A 22,872-nucleotide genomic window follows, 5' to 3' on the forward strand; every position below is an offset into this window, starting at 1 on the left:
GATTAAGCAATTAAGCGTTGCTTGATCAGTGAATAAACTGGAGTTATCATAATCTTATCAATTAAAAAACCATATACTTGAATTAATAAGTCTTCCTATGCCCCTTTGCCTTTTTCCAGGGTAAAGTATTGAAGTATTTACTTTCCAAGCCGTCATGCTAGATGTCATCCCTAATGCAAGATCAATTACCTTCATGACTTCCGTACACTTCCTGCATAGACCACATGATACATAATTCTTTTAATTTCTGTCTCATCATAATATTTTCAAGTTTGCCTCAGATCATTATGAAGATGAAAGGGAGAAGTCTTCTGGTAATTTAAAAGGACGTTCGGGGGTCCAGCCCCCATCATCATGGCTGTAAAAAGGATTAATACACAAAACATAATAAAAAGACTCGTCCCATAACCAACATACATTTAAAAATTCACAGAAAACCTACTACAATGCTAAGAAAATTACCATCTCAAGTGAAGGTAAGACGACGAGTGACCAGTAGTAGTAAATATAATATAGTTATGACAGGTAAAGAGGTGTAGCAGTAGTTTGGTTGTTTAATTGTGGAAACTATTGTTTTTATGAAAAGCGATTCGAAGACAGCAAGTTATTAAGAAAAAACAGACCCTTGTATTTAAAGTGCTTGTATTCTATATTTTTAAATTAGCATTTTTTTATGTTCTCGAATGTTTCGAGAATTCTGTGCTAGATATGTGAAAAAAAATTGATTTATACTATTTTTGTACAAGTTTCTTGCCCTTTCACTGCCAAACGAAGGAAATCTCTTAAATCTAGTGTTTTCTGAGCATGATAGATTACACAGCTACCTTTCTCATTTCCGAGTCCTGGTGCATCTGTTAGCGTTCTGAATTGCAATTTATATGTCCGAGATTCACTACGCTTGCTTCTTAGACAAAATGTGATTTCAATTTAGAAATTGAGATTTTCTCAGTTGTGAGGATGTTGCAACCTTTCTTATTATACTTGAACGCTTAGACGTTCCGGTCTCTTCTAGTTTCCGAATATACGAAGGTCATGGCAGTGGAATGCAAAGGAGATGGGAAAGAACTCATGCATGTAATTTGTGAGTTGCATTTTTAGATTTTTTAAAGTTTTTAGTTTCTACGCTCATTTAACAATTTATAATTCCATGTGCTTATTACACAACCAACCATTTCATTTTTTTTTAACCCTAGATTCAGTATCACCCCCCCCCACCCCCCCTCCACTTAAAATTCATTGTACGACTACAGATTTCGGGAGCGTATTTTTTGCCGTATGTGAAAGACAGGTTTGCAAACGGATGATTTCAGCGTATGCCATAATCCAGTTTGTGCTAAGAATAAAGAATACCCCCGCGTTACACAAATGTGATATAAGCATCATTTTTGTCTTTTTATATGCTCATAAATGAATAGATTATCCATTCGGATGGTTTGTCCTTGCTGTCAAGGGCTGATGAAAGTTACTCTTCAGTTCATTTGTATAAGCAGGACTCAATCTATTAGTCTTATTTATCACGTGACATGAAATGACGACAATGCCAACTTTAGCACACCACTCAAATACTTGATAAAAGTAACATGAGGTTTGACTTGAATGGTACCTTGCCCACAGCTTTGAATTATGATCGAGGTCTATTATCGGCGGTTAATAGGCATAAAACTGAAAGTCGAAAATTACAATAGAACGTCTTTGCAAAACCAAGAATCATGGTTATTTGGAATAAAGAATTCATTTAGCGTTAACTTTAAAATAGCAGTCGTTTTAGGGTATAGTCATAGCGGATATCTGTTGCTTAGCCAAGTTTATGATGTCACGTTTCTCTTGTGAAATCACTTCCTTATATTGAAACTCTGCCTGGCCCCTTTAACCTTCCTGTTCATATCGAGTCATTATTATATCCTGTTTCGTTATGCGCGCTCTCTCTCTCCATTTTTCTCTCGTGTGAATTACGGATGTGTGGTCTCCCACCTCCAACCCCCACATCCCTGTGACTCATGAGGTTTGTTTTTCCCTTTGGTAAATGCGTAGTTCACTGTATTCAGTCATGTCATTGTTTAATAATCCCAGGTGGCTAGAAATTTTAGATTACCTCAACAACTGAAGTATGGCGTATGTTCACACTGCGCAGACGCATAAATATGCCGCACCAGTGATGAAATACATGAAATAATTGTCATAGTAACCTTGCGTAAATTACGGTTGTCCATTTACAAATTTGGTAATATTTGCCAGATGTTCTTGTCGGAGTTTGTAGACTTCTGCGGACTGAAGTACGCAGTAGGCCATGTTGACAAAAGGCTAAGGTCGTCATCTTTGACAGCCGCTTTTTCATGTTAACCGATATTATAGAATAATGATGAACGCGTTAATGGACAACGCATCTACACCACTTTCCTAGAAAATTAGAGTTTATATCCCACCAATCGTGTCGCTACAGATGCTAAGATTTTTTTTTACCAGATATCAAAGCATGAAACTGTCGCGAACCTCACAGATGAGAGCGACAACAAAGCTTGAGATGAAAATGGGGAGGAAAGTCAAACGCGATCAACGTTTCCTTTTAAACTTTTACACTTTTTTTTTTTTTTTTTTTTTTTTTTTTTTTTTATTTCTGGGGCTGCAGAAATTTAAACTGTAAATATATTTTTGTAGACTAGGAAAATTAAAACATCCCGATTTTCTTTAGTTTAATACTTTCGGTCAAACAGAATGAAATTTATAACAGTATGACAATTTAAAATGGTGGTAATTTCGAAAATAATAAAACACATGTCAACGTTATCCGTCGCCTCCCATTATTTGAAACAAAGCGAAATAGGAGGATTATCTAGGTTTCGACAGATTTTCTAATAGCAATTTTAATCCAAGTTTCATAACGCTAACACATTCACGTTGTCAAAAATGACAGTCAAATGTTAATAATATAATCTCTGCACTTTTAATTCCAGACCAGCAGACTCCCATACACTACTTCACCAAACTTATAATAACAAGGAACTACTATCGGAACAAAGAATACAAATGGTTGGGAAAACTGTTTAGGGTAGTTTCTTTTTGAAAGGAATGTCATTATGCTCTTAATCTAGGTTCCTAAACATTCACTATTTCTCGTGTAATATTGAGAGAGACTTGTAGTTAACAAGAACTAAACAAAAGGGAATCCTATTAACTTCAGGAAATCATATTCACATCTTATCATATTTTCTTTCCTAAGGTGGTTTCATTATAGGTTATATCTTAGAATCTGTCCCTTAAAATAGATGATTATTTTCTCAAAGATTTATGTCTACTTGCCCATTAGAGGCATCCTACTAAAAAAAGACAAAAACACTTAGGGAAATGGGAAGGCTTTTCATGTATGCTCACCTAAATATCTACAGACACCACTTTTCTACAAACATTTGTAATACACCCGCACTGCATAGACAAGCAGTTTGTTTCTTCTGAGCAGCATTGATGATCCAGTACATCATCCTGAAACAAAAGAAAAATTAATTTGCTGCTCTGATACAGGATTTCGGTTTAAAATGTTAAAAAATACTAGAGTTCTATTTTCATTAAACAGAATATGACCATTATGACTTTTATTATCCATTAACAAAACTAAGTTTACCGACTATTAAAGTTAACAATTCAGAGAATTAGCTCAAAATAACTCCTTTGGTAAAATATTATATTTGTATTTTACTGCAGTCGTATTGGCATAAATTTGAACCTTATAATTCTTTTTAATGAGTTCACCAAGGTTGAAATCTGACCAGAAACAAAAACATTTGTTGGAGAAGCTGCCCACAAACACCAAGTACCTGAAAGCCCCTTCCTTCCTTCCTCAGCCATTAACCTGACTAATAAACGTTGAACCTACCAAAACTTCACAGTTACAAAATCTACATTAGCATCTGTACTCGATTGTGCTAACCAACTTAAACTATTGCAATAAATTAAAAAAACACCAGTACTGCATAGCCTCAAACACTACACATACAATGAGATACTATAAAGTTTGTACCCAAACTATTAACCCATTGCCTCTAAGTTTCCTATAATTTCAGGATTTGCTGTAAAAATAAAACCTATTTAATGAAGTAATCAGTTTTAACTATCTTCAAATTATTTTTGCCTAGAAGAGTTAAAAAATATTTGACTATCTCCAAACTGATATTGAAGGCTTTATTCAGGTCCACCAAGTGCTCGTAGCAGGACCACCATTATATAATTCTCTTTGTAAATTCCACACGTACGTTTGATTTTCCATATCATTAAACACTGACATCCATCCTTAGATTAAAATCAACGCAGATAAAAACACTAGCAGGAGATATATCAGTCCAGTCAAACAGTCGACCAAAAGCCATGTCTCACCAATGGCAAAAATGGCCATAAAAATCAGTTAGCAAGTTTCCAATCTGAAGTGTTTAGACTCCCTACCGATTGTATAATCAGCAATCCTCTTCATTACATAATGTAAGGTTTTGCATTCTTTTGAGTTCAGTATATGACCATCTGATATTTGCAACCATGTAAATTTATACAGTTCCATTTCAATAGCAACAGTAATATTCTTTTTTGCTTCCTTCATCAAGATACACACATTTGTGATCCACTCATCACTACATACACATCACTACATACACATCTAAACCCTTCTCCTTCATAATCATCCTTATTGCAAGAATGACACGTCACCGCCGCAGTGACTAGATCAACCGCATTAACGTGGGTAGGGCAGAGTAAAAAAAATTAGACCGTCAATTCTCGAGTTTCAAATTGAGTAAAGCGAAAACACGCCCGATCCGAACCGTACGCTCTTCATGCTGAAAAAAGATAAAGTTCATGACTCCTACAAATTTGAGAAAAAAAAAAAAAAAAAATAAATAAAATAAAATAAATTTAATCTGAAAAGAAGACATTTAAATTCAGACACCTGGACCGATAATAGATTGAAATTCGTGCAGCTTAGATTTTGTAACGGCATCTTCTTTGAATACAAAATTTCATGAGCCGAGACTTGAACCTGTGGTGTTATGGTCACTAGTTAGCCACAGATCATACATGATTATGATCCATGTTGCCACTGTCTCACCGCGTTGAGGCCATGACCGTCGAGACAGTAGGGGACGTCAATGCCAAGGAAGGATCGGCCTGTCAAAGCCTCCCCTCCCCAGTACTGTCACGGAACCCTAACCGTGAGGCAAGCCCCAAACTAGTAAGGGCGAACCCTTCCTAGAAAGGGACTCCCGGAATCAACATTGATATGGGTTTCCACACCATAAAAATGCCAACCCCAGGTTTCTTTTTTTACTTGAAAGTAAAAGGGGTTCAAAAGTAGGGAGTAAAGTGAGAGGCGACTAATGCTCGTAGAGCCCGTTCCATTGTTAGTAAGTTTGATTTGGTTCAAGTCTTCAGCTATAAGTGGCAGCTAGCCAAAAGTAGTATCTGAAAACCCCTTCCTTCCTCACCCATTAACTTACAAATATAATTCAAACAGTTACAAAATCTACATGAGCATCTATAAATTAAGACATGGAACCATGAAGAGTGAATCCAGAAATAAGATATTTAAATGGAACAATGACTAAATCTGAAAAAATATAAATATGAAAAAATTCTATATCGAAGAACTCATCGAAGAACAATTGAAGAACTCATTGAAGAACAATTGAAGAACAATCGAGGAACTTTAAGTCATATTTGCACTTTCTTCACCACACTGCTTAGTGCCGTAATATTGCTTGAATTCACGAGCACTGCTTAGTGCTGTTCTATTGCAGTCACTTCCAGCACAAATAGCACTACCTCACTCACTTCACCAGCACTGCTTCGCACTGTTGCTCACTTCACCTGCACTGCTTAACTACTGACAAAATAATGTATGTACACTTAACTACTAACAATAAATGTACACAAACTTTTCACACAAACTTTTCACCTATGTCTACCGTAAACCCATCAACTCAAATTATTTCAAATTCAATAATTTCCTATATAAAATTACCAAAATAATACTTTCTACTATCTGAACACTATTTAGCATCAAATGATTAAATAAACCGAATATCTGCAAACTATTTGGCATTGAATAATTAAATTAACTATCTTCAAACTATTTAACATCAAATGATTAAATAGATAATTAAAATATTTAGCGCCAAATGATTAAATATACTTTTACTATCTACAAACTAGATATCCTCAATAGGTTGAATAAATTCAAAAATCTGAAAACAAGCTTATCTAGAAATAGGTTATGTAAATTAAATGAACCTGGAATATTGAATTAATCGGGAACGGGAAATAAGGTAATTAAATGCAACAATGACAATTCGGAAATAAGACACTTAAACTATACGAACCTGGAATAATGAGTGAATCCAGATATAAGATACATGGCTCAATGATTTTATCCGGAAAATTTAAATTAAATGAACCTGGAATAAAAAGTGAATCTGGAAATAAGATAATTAAATTGAACAATGACAATCCGTTAATAAGGTATAAAAGTTCATGAAAGAACTATCAAAGTTCAACGAAGAACAATCTAAGAACTTATTGAAGAACAATTGAAGAACATAAGTCATATTTGCAGTTTCTTCACCAGCACTGATTAGTGCCGTACAATTGCACTCACTTCACCCGTGCTGCTTACTGCACTCTCTTCACAATCACGGCTTAGTGCCATACTATTGTAGTCACTTCATCACTGTTTCGTACTATTTCACTATTCACCAGCACTGCTTAACTACTAACACAAAAATATATGTACACAAATATTTCACCTCGTTTACCATAAACCTATAGATTCAAATTATTTCAGTTCCAGGATTTGACAAAGGAAACTTTACCTAAATAATAGTTTTGACTGTGCACAATATTTAGCATCAAGTGATGAAATAAACTGACTATCTGCAAACTAGTTCGTGTCGAATGATTAAAGAAACTAATGATCCACAAACTATTTAGCATCGAATGATTATAAACCTCCATTATCTGTAAATTACTTATCCTCGAGAGATAACGTAAATTTTACGACTATCTGAAAACTATCTAGCCTCGAGAGTTTAATATACTTTAAGTTTTTTTACTATCTCCAAACTATTCAGCCTAGAGATTAGATAAATTCTTTTGACTATCAGCTTAACTATTTAGCCTTGAAAGAGAAAATACTTTCTTTGACAATATAAATATTTAGCCTCAACGAGATGAAAGTTTTTTCTTTTATAAAATAAATCTGTAACTAGCTTTTACAAACCTCCATCCATGTCAAAATCTGCAACCCTGTATTTAAGTTTTCCGAGTCAAGATGATCCAGTACAGTTTCCTGTAACAAAGATAAAATAATGTAATTTGTTATCTCTCCAGGTGTCCATTAAAGCAGGCTTTTGGCATTGGAACATCACTTTTTATTTTTTTTAATGAATTAAGAAAGTATTTTGACCTTTATTTTAATAAAATGGTAATTAATAAGCATAAGATTCTTTACCAGTTAATACCATGTTATTGCAATAAGTTTACAGACTACAAAAGATTAATACTTGGGAGAATGAGCTTCCCGAAATATACCTTATTTTGAAGAAATATATATATTCATAATTTACTGATGCCATATTGGTATAAATTTTTAACCAACCTATTCATTCTTAAAGGACTTCACCATGGGTGAATTCCGACTGAACACAAATGTGTCTGAAACTTCCAACAAAAATCAAATACCCAATTCACAGAGGACAGCACGTGCCCCTAATTCTTCAGAATATGAATCAATATCATCCACTTACATACACAAGTACAATCTGGGCAAAGTTCCCCAGAAGTGCAATACATTAGAGGCATCCTAGTACAAAAAAAGACTAACACTAAAGGAAAAAGGGAAGGCTTTTCATGGTATGCTCACCTAAATATCTACAGACACCACTTTTTCACAAACTTTTATAATACACCCGCACTACATAGACTAGCAGTTTGTTTCTTCTGAGCAGCAGAGATGATCCAGTACATCCTGAAACAAAAGTAAAATATTAATTTGCTGCTCTGATACAGGATTTCTATTTAAAATGTTAAGAGTTCTATTTTCATTAAACAAAAATATGACAAATTATGAAATTGATTATCCAATTATCAAACTAAGTTTACCGACTATTTAACGGTTAACACTTCAGAGAATTAAATCAAAATAATTCATTTGGTAAAATAATTACATTTGTATTTTGCTGCAGTCTTATTCTTTTTAAGTAATCACAAAGTTTGAAATCTGACCAAAAACAAAAAAATTTGTTGGAGAAGCTGCCCACAAACACTGAGTACCTGAAAGCCCCTTTCTTCCTCAGCCATTAACTTGACTAATAAAAAGTTGAACATACCAAAATTTCAACAGTTACAAAATCTACATTAGCATCTAACTGTATTATTGCTAACCAACAAACTATTGCACTAAATTCAAAAAAACCATTACTGCATAGCCTCTAACACTACACATACAATGAGATATTATAAAGTTTGTACCCAAACTATTAACCTATTGCCTCTAAGTTTTCTATAATTTAAGGATTTGCTGTAAAAATAAAACCTATTTAATGAAGTGATCAGGTTTTAACTATCTTCAAATTATTTAGCCTAGGAAGATTAAAAAATATTTGACTATCTTCAAACTAACTGATATTGAAGGCTTATTCAGGTCCACCACCATTTCCATAGTGCTTGCAGCAGGACCACCTTTATAAAAGAAAATTTTGTTTATTCATCAGATTTATTTGATCACATTGCAAATTCCACACTTATGTTTGATTTTCCATATCATTAAACACTGACACCTTCACTGGTTGGATCATCCATCCTTAGATTAAAATCAATGCAGATAAAAACACTAGCAGGAGACATTTTATCAGTCCAGTCAAGCAGTCGACCAAACTCAACCTTCCCTCGGGAAGTGAAGGAAGCTATGCGCAGGTGGGATCATATCAGCAATATTGGCAGTTTCATGTCTTTCAGCCATGTCTCACTAATGGCACAAAAAGGGCCATAAAATTTTCAGTTAGCAAGTCTCCAATCTGAAGTGCGATTTCTTACAGATTGGATATTCACTCTCATTTTAATTTTCTATAAGCAATCATTGCCATGATCTGTATAATCAGCAATCCTTTCCATTACATAATGTAAGTTTTTGCATTCATTTGAGTTCAGTATATGACCATCTGTTTGATATTTGCGACCATGACAATTTATACAGTTCATTTCAATAGCAACAGAAATATTCTTTTTGCTTCCTTCACCAAGATACACACATTCTTTGCGATACGCTAATCACCGCATACACATCTAAACCATTCTCCTTCATTATCATCCTTATTGCAAGAATGACCACGTCACCACCGGCCGCAGTGATTTTTAGTACCTATAGTGACTAGGTTAACCGCATTAACGTGGGTATGGGTGGGGCTAGAGTAAAAAAAAATTAGACCAACCCGTCAATTGCTCTCAGTTTCAAATTGAGTAAAGCGAAAACACGCCCGATCTGCACGTACGCTCTTCATCCTGAAAAAAGATGTTAAAAGTTCACGACTGCTACAAATCTGAAAATAAGATATTTAAATTCATGACTGCATAAATCTGAAAGAAGAATCTAAATTCAAGACACCTGAACCGATAATAGATTGAAATTCGTGCAGCTTAGATTTTGTAACTTATTTTTTAATACAAAATTTCATGAGCCGAGACTTGAACCTGTGGTGTTTATGGTCACTATTAGGCCACTGATCATACATGATGATCCATGTTGCCACTGTCTCACCGCGTTGAGGCCATGACCGTCGAGACAGTAGGGGACGTCAATGCCAAGGAAGGATCGGCCTGTCAAAGCCTCCCCTCCCCCAGTACTGTCACGGAACCCTAAACCGTGAGGCAAGCCCCAAACTAGTAAGGGCGAACCCTTCCTAGAAAGGGACTCCCGGAATCAACATTGATATGGGGTTTCCACACCATAAAAATGCCATCCCCAGTTTCTTTACTTGAAAGTAAAAGGGTTCAAAAGTAGGAAGTAAAGTAAGAGGCGACTTATGCTCGTAGAGCCTGTTCCATTGTAGTAATTTGATTTGGTTCAAGTCTTCAGCTATAGTGGCAGCTAGCCAAAAGTAGTATCTGAAAACCCCGTCCATCCTCACGCATTAACTTACAAATATAATTTTACACTAAAATTTCAACCATTACAAAATCTACATGTGCATCTATAAATTTAAGACATGTGGAACTGTGGAGAGTGAATCCAGATATAGATATTTAATGGAACAATGACTTAATCTGAAAATATATAAATATGAAAAAATTCTATATCGAAGAACTCATCGAAGAACTCATCGAAGAACAATCGAAGAACTTTAAGTCATATTTGCACTTTCTTCACCACACTGCTTAGTGCTGCAATATTGCCTCAATTCACGAGCACTGCTTAGTGCTGTTCTGTTGTAGTCACTTCCAGCACAAATAGCACTACCTCACTCACTTCACCAGCACTGCTTTGCACTGTTGCACTCACTTCATCAGCACTGCTTAACTATTGACAAAATAATATATGTACACTTAACTAAGAAAAAAATATATGTACAGAAACATTTCACCTATGTCTACCATAAACACATCGACTAAAATTATTTCAATTCAATAATTTCCTATAAAAAAACTTGCCAAAATAATATTTTTGACTATCTGAAAACTATTTAGCAACAAATGATTAAACAGACTATCTGCAAGCTATTTAGTATTGAATGATTAAATAAACTGCCTATCTACAAATTATTTAACGTCAAATAATTTAATACACTTTTACTATTTGCAAAGTACTAATCATCGAGAGATTGAATAAATTCGAATATCTGAAAACTAATTTATCTGGATATAAGTTTAGATTAAATGAACCTGTAATAATGAGTGAATCTGGAAAGAAGGTAATTAAATGGAACAATGACTTAATCCGGAAATAAGATTTAAATTAAATGAACTTTAAATTAAATGAACCTGGAATAATGACTGACTCCGGAAATAAGATAATTAAATGGAACAATGACTTAATCCGGAAATAAGGTACCTAAAGTTCATGAAAAAACTATCTAAGAACTCCACAAAGAACAATCAAAGAACTCGTTGAAGATAAATTGAAGAACTTTAGTCATATTTGCAGTTTCTTCACCAGCCCTGATTAGTGCCATACTATTGCACTCACTTCACCCATGCTGCTTAGTGCCGTACTATTGTAGTCACTTGACAAGCATTGCTTGGTGCCGTACTATTGTGGTCACTTCACCAGCACAGATAGCACTACCTCACCAAGATCCTTTATACACTAACCAATCTCCTTCATTATCATCCTCATTGCAAGAAGGACAGGTCACCACCGCCGTGATTTTTGTAACCGTAGTGACTAGGTTAACCGCATTAACGGGTAGGGCAGAAGAAAAATACTAAGACAGTCAATTCTCTGTTTCTAACAGAGTAAAGAAGAAATTTGTCATATTTGCACTTTCTTCACCACACTTAGTGCCGTACTATCGTCTCACTTCATTAGCACTCATATCACCAGCACACAGCACTACCGCACTCTTCACCAGCACTGCTTCGCACTGTTGCTCACTTCACCACCACTGCTTAACTACTGACAAAATAATGTATTTACACTAAACTACTAACAAAATGGATATATGTACACAAACATTTCACCTACGTCTACCATAAACCCATTGACTGTAATTGTTTAGATTCAAGGAACAATGACTTAATACGATAAAAGATACTTAAACTATATGACTCTGCAAACTATTTTGCAGTTTCTCACCAGCACTGATTAGTGCCGTACAATTGCACTCACTTCACCCGTGCTGCTTACTGCACTCTCTTCACAATCACGCCTTTAGTGCCATACTATTGTAGTCACTTCATCACTGTTTCGTACTATTTCACTATTCACCAGTACTGCTTAACTACTACAACACAAAAACATATGTACACAAATATTTCACCTCGTTTACCATAAACCTATAGATTCAAATTATTTCAGTTCCAGGATTTGACAAAAGGAAACTTTACCTAAATAATAGTTTTGACTGTGCACATATTTAGCATCAAGTGATGAAATAAACTGACTATCTGCAAAACTAGTTCGTGTCGAATGATTAAAGAAACTAATGATCAACAAACTATTTAGCATCGAATGATTAAATCCTCCATTATCTGTAAATTACTTATCCTCGAGAGATAACGTAAATTTTACGACTATCTGAAACTATCTAGCCTCGAGAGTTTAAATATCTTTAATTTTTTTACTATCTCCAAACTATTCAGCCTAGAGATTAGATAAATTCTTTGACTATCAGCTAACTATTTAGCCTTGAAAGAGAAAATACTTTCTTTGACAATCTAACTATTTAGCCTCAACGAGATGAAAGTTTTTTCTTTTATAAAATAAATCTGTAACTAGCTCTTTTACAAACCTCCATTCATGTCAAAATCTGCAACCCTGTATTTAAGTTTTTCAGAGTCAGATGATCCAGTACAGTTTCCTGTAACAAAGATAAAATAATGTTAATTTCTTTGTTCTCTCTCCAGGTGTCCATTAAAACAGGCTTTTGGCATTGGAACATCACTTTTTATTTTTTTTAATGAATTAAGAAAGCATTTGACCTTTATTTTAATAAAATGGTAATTAATAAGCAAAGATTCTTTACCAGTTAATAACCATGTTATTGCAATAAGTTTACAGACTACAAAAGATTAATACTTGGGAGAATGAGCTTCCCGAAATATACCTTATTTTGAAGAAATATATATTCATAATTTACTACTGCCATATTGGTATAAATTTTTAACCAACCTATTCATTCTTAATTAAAGGACTTCACCATGGGTGAATTCCGACTGAACACAAATGTGTCTGAAACTTCCAACAAAAATCAAATACCCAATTCACAGAGGACAGCACGTGCCCCTAATTCTTCAGAATATGAATCAATATCATCCACTTACATACACAAGTACAATCTGGGCAAAGTTCCCCAGAAGTGCAATACATTAGAGGCATCCTAGTACAAAAAAGACTAACACTAAAGGAAAAAGGGAAGGCTTTTCATGGTATGCTCACCTAAATATCTACAGACACCACTTTTTCACAAACTTTTATAATACACCCGCACTACATAGACTAGCAGTTTGTTTCTTCTGAGCAGCAGAGATGATCCAGTACATCCTGAAACAAAAGTAAAATATTAATTTGCTGCTCTGATACAGGATTTCTATTTAAAATGTTAAAAAAAAATATTAGATTTCTATTTTTCATTAACAAAAATATGACAAATTATGAAATTGATTATCCAATTATCAAAACTAAGTTTACCGACTATTTAAAGGTTAACACTTCAGAGAATTAAATAAAAAAATAATTAATTTGTAAAAAATAATTATATTTGTATTTTACTGCAGTCTTATTCTTTTTAAGGAGTTCACAAAGTTTGAAATCTGACCAAAAACAAAAAATTTGTTGGAGAAGCTGCCCACAAACACTGAGTACCTGAAAGCCCCTTCCTTCCTCAGCCATTAACCTGACTAATAAAAGTTGAACATACCAAAATTTCAACAGTTACAAAATCTACATTAGCATCTAACTGTATTATTGCTAACCAACAAACTATTGCACTAAATTCAAAAAAACCATTACTGCATATGCCTCGAACACATACACATACAATGAGATATTATAAAGTTTGTACCCAAACTATTAACCTTTATTGCCTCTAAGTTTTCTATAATTTAAGGATTTGCTGTAAAAATAAAACCTATTTAATGAAGTGATCAGGTTTTAACTATCTTCAAATTATTTAGCCTAGGAAGATTAAAAAATATTTGACTATCTTCAAACTAACTGATATTGAAGGCTTATTCAGGTCCACCACCATTTCCATAGTGCTCGCAGCAGGACCACCATTATAAAATTTTGTTTAATTCATCAGACGTATTTTGATCACATTGCAAATTCCACACTTATGTTTGATTTTCCATATCATTAAACACTGACACCTTCACTGGTTGGATCATCCATCCTTAGATTAAAATCAATGCAGATAAAAACACTAGCAGGAGACATTTTATCAGTCCAGTCAAGCAGTCGACCAAACTCAACCTTCCCTCGGGAAGTGAAGGAAGCTATGCGCAGGCGGATCATATCAGCAATATTGCAGTTTCATGTCTTTCAGCCATGTCTCACCAATGGCAAAAAGGGCCATAAAATTTTCAGTTAGCAAGTCTCCAATCTGAAGTGTGATTTCCTACAGATTGGATATTCACTCTCATTTTAATTTTCTATAAGCAATCATTGCCATGATCTGTATAATCAGCAATCCTTTCCCATTCATAATGTAAGTTTTTTGCATTCATTTGAGTTCAGTATATGACCATCTGTTTGATATTTGCGACCATGACAATTTATACAGTTCATTTCAATAGCAACAGAAATATTCTTTTTGCTTCCTTCACCAAGATACACACATTCTTTGCGATACGCTAATCACCGCATACACATCTAAACCATTCTCCTTCATTATCATCCTTATTGCAAGAATGACACGTCACCGCCGCAGTGATTTTAGTACCTATAGTGACTAGGTTAACCGCATTAACGTGGGTAGGGCAGAGTAAAAAAAAATTAGACCGTCAATTCTCAGTTTCAAATTGAGTAAAGCGAAAACACGCCCGATCCGCACGTACGCTCTTCATCCTGAAAAAAGATGTTAAAAGTTCACGACTGCTACAAATCTGAAAATAAGATATTTAAATTCATGACTCAAATCTGAAAAGAAGAAATCTAAATTCAGACACCTGAACCGATAATAGATTGAAATTAGTGCAGCTTAGATTTTGTAACAATTTTTTTTGAATACAAAATTTCATGAGCCGAGACTTGAACCTGTGGTGTTATGGTCACTAGTTAGCCACAGATCATACATGATGATCCATGTTGCCACTGTCTCACCGCGTTGAGGCCATGACCGTCGAGACAGTAGGGGACGTCAATGCCAGGAAGATCGGCCTGTCAAAGCCTCCCTCCCCCACCCCCAGTACTGTCACGGAACCCTAAACCGTGAGGCAAGCCCCAAACTAGTAAGGGCGAACCCTTCCTAGAAAGGGACTCCCGGAATCAACATTGATATGGGTTTCCACACCATAAAAATGCCAACCCCAGGTTTCTTTACTTGAAAGTAAAAGGGGTTCAAAAGTAGGAAGTAAAGTAAGAGGCGACTTATGCTCGTAGAGCCTGTTCCATTGTTAGTAAGTTTGATTTGGTTCAAGTCTTCAGCTATAAGTGGCAGCTAGCCAAAAGTAGTATCTGAAAACCCCTTCCTTCCTCACCCATTAACTTACAAATATAATTTTACACTAAAATTTCAACCATTACAAAATCTACATGTGCATCTATAAATTTAAGACATGTGGAACTGTGGAGAGTGAATCCAGATATAAGATATTTAAATGGAACAATGACTTAATCTGAAAATATATAAATATGAAAAAATTCTATATCGAAGAACTCATCGAAGAACTCATCGAAGAACAATCGAAGAACAATCGAAGAACAATCGAAGAACAATCGAAGAACTAAGTCATATTTGCACTTTGTTCACCACACTGCTTAGTGCTGCAATATTGCCTCAATTCACGAGCACTGCTTAGTGCTGTTCTGTTGTAGTCACTTCCAGCACAAATAGCACTACCTCACTCAATTCACCAGCACTGCTTTGCACTGTTGCACTCACTTCATCAGCACTGCTTAACTATTGACAAAATAATATATGTACACTTAACTAAGAAAAAAATATATGTACAGAAACATTTCACCTATGTCTACCATAAACACATCGACTAAAATTATTTCAATTCAATAATTTCCTATAAAAAAAACTTGCCAAAATAATATTTTTGACTATCTGAAAACTATTTAGCAACAAATGATTAAACAGACTATCTGCAAGCTATTTAGTATTGAATGATTATTTAAACTGCCTATCTACAAATTATTTAACGTCAAATAATTTAATACACTTTACTATTTGCAAAGTACTAATCATCGAGAGATTGAATAATTCGAATATCTGAAAACATATTTATCTGGATATAAGTTTAGATTAAATGAACCTGTAATCAATGAGTGAATCTGGAAGAGGAAAGGTAATTAAATGACAATGAACTTAATGACAATCCGGAAATAAGATTTAAATTAAATGAACCTTTAAATTAAATGACCTGAATAATGACGGACTCCGGAAATAGATAATTAAATGGAACAAAATGACTTAATCCGGAAATAAGGTACCTAAATTCATGAAAAAACTATCTAAGAACTCCACAAAGAACAATCAAAGAACTCGTTGAAGATAAATTGAAGAACTTTAGTCATATTTGCAGTTTCTTCACCAGCCCTGATTAGTGCCATACTATTGCACTCACTTCACCCATGCTGCTTAGTGCCGTACTATTGTAGTCACTTGACAAGCATTGCTTGGTGCCGTACTATTGTGGTCACTTCACCAGCACAGATAGCACTACCTCACCAAGATCCTTTATACACTAACCACCACATACACAATCCAATCTCCTTCATTATCATCCTTATTGCAAGAAGGACAGGTCACCACCGCCGTGATTTTTCTAACCTTAGTGACTAGGTTAACCGCATTAACGGGGTAGGGCAGAAGAAAAAATACTAAGACAGTCAATTCTCTGTTTCTAACAGAGTAAAGAAGAAATTTGTCATATTTGCACTTTCTTCACCACACTTAGTGCCGTACTATCGTCTCACTTCATTAGCACTGCTTAGTGCCGTTCTATTGCATTCATTTCACCAGCACACAGCACTACCGCACTCTCTTCACCAGCACTGCTTCGCACTGTTGCTCACTTCACCAGCACTGCTTAACTACTGACAAAATAATGTATGTACACTAAACTACTAACAAAATGATATATGTACACAAACATTTCACCTACGTCTACCATAAACCCATTGACTCAAATTGTTTAGATTCAAGGAACAATGACTTAATACGGAAATAAGATACTTAAACTATATGACTCTCTGCAAACTATTTGGCCTCGACGAGATTAAATAATTTTTTTTTCCTTTATAAAAAAAATCGGAAACTGGCACTTTTACAAACCAATCAATGTCAAAATCCGCAACGATAACTTCAACCCTGTATTTTATTCTTCTCTGCCGAGATGATCCAGTACAGTTAACTGCAACAAAGGGAAAATAATCTTAATTTATCTCTCTTTCCAGGTGTCTCTTAAAGTAAGCTTTTTTTGTTGGAACACTTACCAATTTGATTTTTTTTAATGAATTAAGAGAATATTTGAGCTTTATTTCAATCAAAGTCACAGAGGACAATATATGCCCCTAATTCCTCAGAATATGATTAGTTTCTCATCCACTTTCATACACAAAGTACCCCAGAATTTAAATACTTTTTTTTAAACCTCTATTCAGTGTCATTCAACAGTTTATTATCGCCTACATCAGCATTCTGAACTCTTTTTACTTCTCAGCCGATTCTTCTTTCATTTCTTTACAAGAAAAGATCTTCTATAAACTGGCATATATTAGGAAGAAAATTTAATTTCTTTATGAACCTACATTAACTCTTCAAATCATTAAAGGATAGTGTCTACAGAAAATATTGTTTAGCATTCACCTACCTCACATTCATCATTAAGCAAAATTGAAGTCTTTTTCAAGATTTTCAGGTTAATTTTAAGAGAATTTTAAAAAGAACAGATGTCTACTACCCTCTCTGATCACCAAGATATTACACACCACAGATGAATTTGGTCACCGTTAGACCATGGATCATGCACGAGGAGATGTCACACATCCATCATGGATGAACCATGTTGCCACTGTCTCACCACGCTGAGGTCATGACCATTCGAGACAGGAATCAGCACGAGAATGAAGTAACAATTACATATTAAATACCACTATGCTTCCATATTTAAGAAGAAGCCTGCAATTACAATTATACACCACTATACTTCCATATTCAGGAATGAAGTAGCTTCCCCGTTTGTAATCACAGTATCCAGCTTATTCTATTATTAGTTTATTTGATAATTTTCATTCGGTAATGTATAGAGCCTTGAGGGAAAAAAAACGCACTAGCACTTCAGTGCTTTCGCCGCTCTTACTTGAATCAACGAATCTGCTCGTTACTAGAAATCAATTAAAAGGATTCTGGGGCACTTCACCAAGAGAACGACATTCACATAAACAACCCGTTACGTTGGGGGAGAGGGGGTTGTGTAGGATAGGTTGAAGGAAGACGAAGGTTTGGAAGGGAGGTTGGGGGGGAGGAAGGAATTAGAGAGAGGAATAGATAATGGTACAGACCCATTTGTTTTATAGTGGGTAATTAATTGTCATTAAGCAATTGAGTGAGGGAGGCGGCAAAAGGGCATGGCAAGGCTCTCAGTTAATGTGCATAAGGCTCCAAAAGGGGGATAGGGAGGGAGGACTGACGGTCCTGTACATTCTAGAAACAAGGGGGCGAGAAATTTGGTCTAACATGAAAAGAGGAGTAAACATAGTTAAAACGACCTTGACGTACGAGGGGACACTAGTGGACGTCAAAATCTGTGTATGGAACATAAGAAGCCTTCGGATGAGTCTAGAAAGAAGCTAAAAATGAGTTTGCATTCACCTTCCTTCACTAATGTAGCCTATATGGCCATTGAACAACGAAAGCGACTGAGCCACTTCCCTATTTCCCGATGATGTCCCCCAAGAAACCTCACTCCTATGATACCATCAACTGCATTCACATCTTTGTCCTACATTTTCTCCTATTGGGTTGGCAATATGTTAATAGCAGTAATGCCTTCTGCCCTGATCACTAACAATGTGCTTGGAACTAATGAGTTTTCCATAGACGACAATAGCTCAGTTTCAGCTAAATCGGAACACGGCAGCGGCTTGCGTTTTACGCCGGAGCACTTGTGCACAAGCAATCGCTACCGCCCCACTGACATCAACTAAGTTGACAATTGTTACCAGCTAAGAAACTCCAGGATCCTTGGCGCTTTCCATAGAAAAATGGCACTGCATCAACAAGTGGGAGACTATTCTAGCGAGAAGTTTTAAATTTGGTATATGAAAATAAGATTACTATTTTAGGGCCACCTCTAACGAAAGAAATTGGGCTGCCAAGATTTCCCCCTCCCAATTCAGCAATGACTGTTAGTTAACACGGTGGAGACTTCCTGTTTAAAAGATACAAAACACGTATAAAGGGAACTCACAAGATACAAAACTTAAAAACCACGGGTTTTTCCTAAATATGATAAATACCCAAAATAATTACTATCGATTGGTTCTTAGGGAATCTGATCTTTATGAGAAAGAACCAAACAAGCCTTTACTGCTGTGCTCACGGATGGAAGACTGTTGCTTGGGAGTTGGGGCATGTGTAATGGTAAACAATACCAGAACGCAGATAATCAGGCAGTCTTTGAAGAGTAGTAGGCATTTTATTGTAAAATCATTAAGAATAATGAATCTGAAAGTAATCGGTGGATAAAATCTAACAAAACAGTATTTCAGTTCGCTCTCAAGTTTAGTGGATTTACCAAAGTTTAGGAACCGTTAATAACTGGCATATTTGACTAATTTTTCCAGAAATAGCCTGATATTGGTTGGTTAAGCCTTATTTGCGAAAGTTTAACTAAGAACTCCATCTCTTCATGAAACAAGTGACATGGGAGCATAAGTTACGAGCTCGTAGATTAAAGCATTAATAGCATTTAGCTTGGAAATATTAGGACAGTGACTGAAAAAAACTAAGCCTAATCCTGAAAAAGTGAGTTTCCTCTAAACACGATGAAAATATCTGAAAATATAATAACATTAACTTCCCTATCCAAAGTAATTATATTTTCAGGTTTGCTATTTAGGCAATGAAGAAAACTATTAGATTTGTGTTAATTTTCAAAAATTATAATAGTATTTACAAATCTCAGAGCAAAGGTTCAATGTACTGGTAAAATGAACAGTTGTTTCAATCTCTTAAACAGGAGATTCAGAGGAATCTTTAATTTTTAATTTAAGTCTTGATTAGTACACAAGTTTAGACTGAAAAATAAATTTTCCTACGGATAATTCTTAACAAGGAAAATTATAAATTTAAACTTTTCTAGAAGGGTCACATGATGTTCACGCATAGCGTCCACCCAAATCAGAAATTTTGTTTTTGTGCACTTCCCGTGTGATGTTACTATAGACTAAACATTTCCATTGACTGCATTTTTCAGTACGTAAAAGTCGATAAAATAAGTTTCCTTCAAGCGACCTTCCAGGGTCTTCACTTGTAACTTCAACTTCCTGACGGCGTCTCATGAAAAATTTCCTCGTTCCACTAGACCAAACACTACATTTGATTTTATGTTTTACTTCTTAGTTCGAAAATGGCATCGTATTTTAAAGCCGAAACGTCCCAATGGGAATAAAAATTACTATAGCGCTTGTTTGGCTCTTCCGATGATAAATACCCTATACGCAATAGATACAAGAAAAGAACTAAAATTTGTACATATTCATTCCCTGATGTACCGGGCCCTGGAAATACTAATACAGCAGATCCACGACAATTCAAGAAACCTCATTGCAAGATAGTCATGACCATATCTTGACCCCAATCGGATTGGCAATAAAAGCAGTCATATCTCATCACTGACAGTCACTGACAGTCATTGCTTTTATATTAATCTCAGTTTTCCATGCACGACAGACTGTTTCAGCGAAATGGATAAAGTAAAAAGACAGTGCTACAAGCCCTTAATTCAAAGATTCACACTGGCTCCTAGAGTAAAGTTAAAAGTCATAAATTAGGGACTAAGATACTTTATAGGCAACACGAACGAATGAAGTCAATTAGGCTATAAAAAGTCCACATACTAAATGTAAGAATGAGCGAATTACCAAGAAAATCAAAATAACGTGAAAACGGCAGAATTCCAAATAAAATACCCTTCAAGCAACACTAACAAGAAACCGTAAAAGTGACCTCCAATTAAGTTGTTGGTTTTGCACATTATCATCCACTATTACTAGGGCCCACGACAAAAGCGTGACAGGAAGATACCTCCCTATCCAAGGTGCCGTAAGCTATACTCGTAGCCATCCTGCCATTATCTCCGAACGGATTGCCAATGGGGACAAAACTCCGCCATTCTAGTAGCCATCATGCCTGAATAGGTTTTCAGGGCAAGACATACTAAGCGAGAGCAAAATGGAAAAAGCCTATTTGAGTTGTACGCGAGACCACATACCAGTAACTAAGTCAAAGGAAATTAAAAAGGATTAACGAGGCTTTTACTTTAGAGAAATGAAGACAAATTCTATTGAGAAGCAGTAGAAATGACCATCAAATAGGTTTTCTGGAATTACGAATGAACCGCCGAACTAGTAAAATTTTCTCTTTGCAATATCACTTAGAAAACTATATAGGGTTCTGGATTACGATAAGTCAAGATCTAGTCAGAAAATTTCCTCTCATATCACTTTATTAACTATATGTAAAATTTCCTTTCATCTATTAATAGTTTCTTTCCTCTCATAGGTCACTTACTATATTGTAAAATTTCTCTCATCACTTATTACTATATAGGGTTCTGGAATTACGAAAAAAACAGCTAAGTAGGGTTCTGGAATTACATATCACTGTTACAAGCTATATAGGGCTCTGAAATTACGAACAAGTCAAGAGCTATTAGAATTTCCTCTCATATCACTGGTATTAACTTTATAGGGTACTGGAATTACATATCACTGTTATTAACTATATAGTGTTCTGGAATTACGAATGAAGTTAAAATAGTAAAATTTCCTTCCATATCACAGTTATTAACTACAAAGGGTTGTAGAATTACGAATAAAGCACAGCCTAGTAAAATATCCTTTCATTTCATTGTTGTTAACTATAGGGTTCGGGTTCTAGAATTACGAATAAAGTAGAGAAATAAATCACTGTCATTAATACGTATGGCTCTGGAATAACGAACAAGGCAGAGCTATTAAAATTTCCTTTCAAAACACTGTCATTAACTAATATATATGGTTCTGGAATAGCGACCAAGGCAGAGCTATTAAAAATTTACTCAAATATCACTGTCATTAATTAATACATATGGACATGTAATTACGAATAGGAAAATGCAGTAGGTATGTACCAATTAATAAACAATGGGATTTTAGGACACTTCCTTATATTTAAGACTCGGTAAGATTAATCGAACCACTTAAAGGCCGTAATGCACGAAAAGAGGTTCACAATTTAATAGCTTACCTCTGTCACAAACCCTACTCATTATCCCAAAAGGAAAAGAGCTTTCATACCTCAAGTAGCTCGAGTAAATATCACGCAATATCCAAATATACGTTCCAAAATTCACTTTCTAAAAGTGATATGCAATTAAGAACTTAATAGATTTAAGACAAATACTCAAACTCACGATATAGACAAAACCCAGTACTGGCTCCAAGAAGTCACCTTACCCACTTCACAGAGTCAAAAATAAACTGATTTTCGGAGGACGGTAGGTGGCCTTGTCATCTGTGGAACGCAGGAGAGAGACAAACCGGAAACTAGAGCGAATTTGATCATTAGGTCGTTATATTGTCCCACAAAGAGACACTTCGGCAATGACGTCGTGCCGAATTGATCGAAGACCAGAAGAGAATGTTGTCGTTATACCGATAAGTTCTCTTCGCTCATTCCTCTGTTTATCGTCTGATTAAGAATATTTCCAAAGATTATTTTTATACTATTAGTTTCAAGAAGCCAGAGAGAG

General features: G+C 35.1%; 1 long non-coding RNA gene across 1 annotated transcript; it reads right to left on the bottom strand.

Annotated features, from left to right (window-relative positions):
• Positions 1-12,510: 12,510 nt before the first annotated feature.
• LOC135222305 (uncharacterized) lies at positions 12,511-22,636 on the bottom strand. Its single transcript, XR_010316277.1, has 4 exons — positions 22,534-22,636; positions 17,190-17,268; positions 13,124-13,228; positions 12,511-12,545 (listed from the first exon to the last, which is right to left on the bottom strand). It is a non-coding gene; the product is annotated as an uncharacterized LOC135222305 (long non-coding RNA).
• Between the last annotated feature and the right edge of the window lie 236 nt (positions 22,637-22,872).

Source organism: Macrobrachium nipponense, chromosome 3 (genome assembly GCF_015104395.2).
Source record: "Macrobrachium nipponense isolate FS-2020 chromosome 3, ASM1510439v2, whole genome shotgun sequence".
Lineage (NCBI taxonomy): Eukaryota > Metazoa > Arthropoda > Malacostraca > Decapoda > Palaemonidae > Macrobrachium > Macrobrachium nipponense.